Below are 6,012 nucleotides of genomic sequence, written 5' to 3' on the forward strand. Positions count from 1 at the left end.
AATTAAACTGGGGGATTGGCAAGATCCAGGGGACTAAAGCACTTGATGCACATGCCTAACAGGCTGAGTTTGAGCCCCAGAACTGACATGGTGGGGGGACAGAACCAATCCTGGAAAGTTGTTTTCTGACCTCTACATGTGAACCAGGGAACACAGAACTATACTCTCACACACATACTGTACAATAGGATAAGAGTGTGAAAATGATCAAAGAGGACATCTGATGTTTACCTGTATCCTCCATACTAATGCATGTGTGCACACACACACAGGAGCATCTTATTTGGGATGGCATGTGCAAAGGTCTTGGGGGCATAAGCATTGAGAAGGTAAATGGTAAAGGAGCAGGAGAGTTATATGTGGTGGGATGGGTTGAACTGAGGGAAATGTAGTTTGGATCAATTAAGAAGGTAATTGGGACTAGGGAATGCTGATAAGCAGACAAGAAAAACAGGAACATTTGGCATGGTGGCAAGTCAGGTGTGAGAAGAATAAGGAATAAAAGTCAACTGTGTGGGGGAAGATGTATTCAGAGAATAAGAGACAGGGGTGTCAGGGGACAAAACTTCTAGGCAATACCAAGGTCCCAAATGCTGCTGTGGGTGAAAGGTTACCGATGCATGGCAAAGAAAGGGCTAGGAACTGAGGGACCATGGACTGGAAGATGTGCCAAAGATGATTGATTAGAGGCCCAGCAGGAAGGAGCAACCTACCTTCCAGAGCAATCAGCCTAGGAAAGATTAGGAGGACCTGGCAAGGCCAAGGAAAAGAAACCCGAGAAAAGGACAAAGATGGTGTGGCTAGAGTGGAGATGGGGTAAAGGTGGCACAAGATGGCTGAGAAGTAAAAAGATCTGGCTACCAAAGAAGACAGATGGGGAGGAAAGTTCCAAAAGAGACTTGCCAAGTCCCAGCAGAGCAGCCGAGGATCCTTACGCAATGCAAGGTCCTTGAGATGGCAGCACAGGTTTGGGAGAAGCCTGGCTTGTCACAGAATGCAGCTGGGCCTCCAGATCTGACTGTATGTACAGAATGAAGCTAAACTCCCCGCTAAACAGAGCATGAGTTTCTAGCCCACAACCACCAATTTAGTGCACGGGGCAGAAGAGGAGAAGAGGATGAAGAGGGGTGGAGGAATGGAAGGCAGGGAGGAGAAAGAGCAGAAGTGGAGGAAGAGGCAACAGCTTTGGCAGGCAGCTTGGAAAAACCACAAGCAGTTAGGAGCTGCTAAACAGTTGCTCACCAAATCTACCAGTCACATGGGGCCAGCCAACATGCTCCCTGGAAAGGATAAAAAAAAAATCCCTGCTGTCCTGCTGAGAGCAGATGAGGAGACCATGGGCTATATAACTCTAAAGACCAAGTTCTACACAATAAACTGTCCTTCCCTTTGACCACACCCTACACATGCTTACCAGCACCAACTTACGCACTTATGTACAAGAGAGCATTTTCTTCTTCTTTTTTTTTTTAACCCACTAAAACAATATCATTTCTCCAATAGCTGAGCATTTAGCAAATCCAGCACAAGGCCACGAGACGATGCCACAGATGTTAAGATTCAGCAGAGGGCTTTTAGACTGATGGATGCTGATTTGTCGCAGATTCTCCGTTCTGCTGGAAGAGACGGGGGAGGGGGTTCTAAAGATTGATGTACAGGGTTTTTTGCTTTTTGTTCTTTGTTTTAGCCATTATAGGGGTCACAGGATGTTTTTCTTTGCTTTCATTCCCTTCAGATCAGAGTAAGACCTCGATGCCATGGCATATTTGAGGGTTGGGCATTTTTCTTTGCACGGCTTCTAATTTTAAAGTTTCCCGTGATCTTCTTGTTGCTGTGAACACATTCAGGACATAGCAAATTATCTTCCACCGATGGTCCTGGGATAATACAGGCTAGTAGCAGGAAGAGAAAATTAATCCTTTGGAGAGTGTCTGGAACCCAGGTCAGACCAGAATGAAATTGCAGGCGAAGCCAGCCTTCCCTATCTGCAGGGCGCTGCCTGCCATGGACAACACACCATTGGAATCCAGTGGCTTGTGGCAGAAAGACCTCTACTGAAGAGAGAAGAGGACAACGATTCACAGACATGGGCTGACCAGCTCTCACAGCAATTCTTCCCCAGGCTGCAAATGTGGACCCCTGAAGTGAAGTTAGAATTTCCAGTACACCACTCTCCTGATTGCTACTTTGGCAGGTGTCTGAAGGCCTCATTCCTCTGAAGACTATCTTGGGTTTCTTGGGATCCAACTTCATTCTGGCCTCATGAGATGTGTTGGAAATATAACATTCTTGTTTGGAATCTGAGTGTCTCCAGAGTCTCAAATAGATCTCAACTTTCTTGCCATCCGTATTCAAGTTATGATAGTGACACCACTCCAGTGAGTGTTCTGGGACTCATCATTGATAGGAGGCAGGGTGGCCAGAGGACAGCTGCTCGGTATGGTTCTTGTTGGGTGTTTGATTCCCTCATACCTCACCAGAGAACAGACTGGTAGTTTGTGGTCTACAGTTGAGGAAACATTTGATTCATAGGATATTCTGTAGTAAATGGGACCTCCTCAGTAAATGGGACCAGTATTAAAACCACACTTTCTTCATCCAAGTCTTCCTCAGATTGGTTCTTGTTAGAAGTCTCCTGACAAAAGTAGGACATTTTCAGGTAGGCTTGAGAGAAGACAAAGGCCACAAGGAAGCATTTTTCTGGGCTTGCTTTTCCCTACATAGTGTGGAAGACAAAACTGGGATGTTTCACATGCTGGGCAAGTATCCTATCACTGAGCTGTATTACACATCACACACACACACACACACACACACACACACACACACACACACACACACACACACACTTTTTTTTTTTTTTTTACCATTTTGACAAAGTCTCACATATGATCTGAACGTAACATTTTTTGTGGGAGAGAGATGGGGAGGCTGGTCCATGCATTGCTGGCGTTTAGTGTCAACAAATTTATGGTACGCCTACAGTGCTAGGCAAACTGCTAGGCTTTGATGAGGCCGACATTCTGTAACAGCAAGCTCCTGTCCTCAGGGATAGGTGGTATGGAAAGGAAAAATGAAGAAAGTAAAGGTAGTAAGGCAAAGTTGTGGTTTTCTTTTTAATGCCCAAATAAAGTGTTGTTTGTTTGAGTTCCTTTTTAGTCATTTATTTGCTCTGAAACAGAAAGGACAGATTCAGATCAGAAGTCGGGATGGTAAGGAAAAAAGCAAAGGAGAGAGACTCTGCAAAGCAACTTCTCCAAGTTCAGGACTTGGCCTTTAGTGTTGAGGCCTTAGGTCCAAAGATGCAAAAGCAGAAGTGAACCGTCTGCACAGGCCACAGGGGTACTGCAGAGTGTGACTCATGGGTTTCCAAACAACTTTGATACAAAGGACCCTTGGCCAGTCACTCTGCTTATCCTCAGTGTTTTTCACTTCAGGACTGTTGCCAACATTTGAGGTCAAGTCCCCAAAAGGATGAGAGCAAAGACAGTAGTTTATCGATAAGGAGATAAAGAAGGAACTGAGGGTACAGGCATGTGAGGTCATTGTCACCACAAAGGCCAAGTCAAGGTCCCAGAGGATGGAAGTGGAAAGCTAAGTACTAAGCAGAGACATCCCAGGACAGAGTTCAGAAGGCGAAGTCAAGATCCCTGGGTTGTTGAATTGCTTTTGAAACCTAGGTCTCACTGAGGTTTACTTTTGTAGCAATAACTGCCATTTCAGCAACGTTGGTGCCAAGGACAGAAAGGACAAAGTGTAGTTGAGATTCGCTTTGCCGCTGGTCATGCATGTCCAGGAAGAAGCATAAAGCGTTTGGGCTTTGCTCTGCGGGCAGCAGCTTCGTGAGGACGAATTGTCCCAGTGACGTGCTCTGTTTCTCATCACACCAGAAGACTGTTACATTTTTGTAACAGCATACTGTAGGTAAAGAAACTGGGGGCTCAGAGAGATGAAGCCAATGCCCGAGGCCGCTAGGATGAGTGTAGACAAAGGCCACACGGATGAGTGTAGACAATAACTGTCCCCGAAGGCTATCTCTTGCCCTATGAGGTGTCTGCTACAGCACAAACAAGAGGTGAGTGCCTTTGAGTGGACATTTCCCGTATCCTCTGGTTTCTGGGAATTACATCCTCACCAGTCATGGAAAGGGTAGGAAATGGCGGCAGGATGTTGGGGGAGACTAGAGCTTTGGCAGTCATGGAATGACATAGAGTTCTCCTAGTTCTTGGCCCTGAGGCTGGGGACTTCTGCCCTTTGCTCTCCCCCTCCCTGAAGACAGAGGTCACAGTATCTTCACTTAGTTTGACTCCCAGAAAGACCCCCTTCCCTCTACAAAAGGCCCCACTTCATCGTTCTTTTCTATGGTTTGATCATTCCATTCATGCATATGATGTGTTTTGATCAACTCCACCCCCATTATCTACCCCCAACTCCTTTACTTTCTCACCCCACCTCTTTGCCCTCCCAACTAACTGCACTTTCTTTTTCATATCCTGAGTCCAGTTAGTGGGTGTGGGACTATCCACTGGAACACACGAATAGCCTCTTAGGGGCACATGTCTGAAAACATAAACTCTCCCTCCCTTAACAGCAATCAGTTATCAAGAGCTGGGATTTCATGCCTCCCCCATCCAGGCTAGGATGTTTCATCATTCTTAAATGGATTGTTGAATGCCACCTTAAATTATTATGGTTACAAAGAAGAGGTAAACATATTAGAAATAAAGTCAAAGCTGGACATGGTCAATGCCTGTAATCCTAGTAGTGAGGAGGCTGAGGCAGAGGCAGGAAGATTGTAAATTTAAGGCTAGGCTGGGCTGGTATTTTGATACAATATCCCATATTGAAACTAATAATAAATTGTCATTTGGAAGAATTTCTTTCTGGGCTCACAAGGACCCAAAGGTTCTAGAGAGCCTTTCCTTGGAGGTGTCTTAGAATTGGTGTGACATGAAGCTCCCTGATGGGGCAGAGTTCAGGGTGTGAGTGTGCCTGTGCCTACACACACACACACACACACACACACACACACACACACACATACAGACACACACACACACAGTCTCTGCCTTCAGCTTTCTGCTTCTGTCCCAGTGAGTTCTGTTGTCTGGGAATAAGCCACACTACAGAGTGGCCAGATCTCTGTTCTGGATGCTGTGTCAAGAGGATTTCCAGTTCTCTAATTGTCTTCTCAGAGCCACCAGATTCCTCCTTTGGGGTCTTCTCACTTCAGTCGCATTCCCTGGTCCCTGCAGACCTTTGGGTCTTCAAAGACATTCCGGATATCAAGGTCCCTAAGCAGCCTAGGCTTTACAAAGCCCAGAACATGCAGCCGAATGGGCCTGGGAGATCCCAAGGGAAGGTCTGCTGGTATATTTTAGGATGAACTAGTAGGGAAACTCATGCCAGTTACCAGCTGTAAGACAGTAACCCCTCCCCCAGTTGCAATCAACCTCCCTGATAGGGGTGCAGGAGCTGGAAAATGCTCATACACTTATTCACTGCCATTGCCATTTTTTCCTTTTTTTTTTTTTTTTTTTTTTTTTTTTTTGGACACAGGAGGGCTTAGAGGAGGAACAGAAGTAGGAGCAAATATCTATCCCAAATCAAAAGCAGGGCTGCACCCAGTGCCTGATGTGAGCTAATAGGAAACAGCTTGCTGGAGGGTGGGGAGCAGAATTCAGTAACTGCTAGGGTAAGCTGCTAAAGAAGGGGGCTGGGAGAAACTGACTGATTGAGACCAGCTGTTGCTCGTCAATCTCAGAGCTCTTTGGACTCTGCCCTGGGGCAGGCTCACACCCTACTCCAAGCCACAAGAAGCCAGCACAGGTTGCTTGGGCAGCCTGAGGCTCTTCAGTCCACTGTGGCTCCCCAGACTCTTGAAACAAAAGCTTAGAGAAGGAGCCTCTTCAAGCGTCAAGACACAGCCATCAACCTTGTTTGCTTCTGCCCAGAAAAGCCCTGAAAGAAGAGGCCACCAAGCAACTCAACCCTCTCTCCAGTCCCTTGATC

General features: G+C 46.4%; 1 pseudogene across 1 annotated transcript; it reads right to left on the reverse strand.

Annotated features, from left to right (window-relative positions):
- Positions 1 to 1,731: 1,731 nt before the first annotated feature.
- LOC308415157 (developmental pluripotency-associated protein 2-like) lies at positions 1,732 to 2,653 on the reverse strand (annotated as a pseudogene). Its single transcript has one exon. The product of its transcript is annotated as a developmental pluripotency-associated protein 2-like (transcript).
- Positions 2,654 to 6,012: the final 3,359 nt, after the last annotated feature.

This window comes from Micromys minutus (assembly GCF_963924665.1).
Source record: "Micromys minutus genome assembly, chromosome: X".
In the NCBI taxonomy this organism is placed as follows: domain Eukaryota; kingdom Metazoa; phylum Chordata; class Mammalia; order Rodentia; family Muridae; genus Micromys; species Micromys minutus.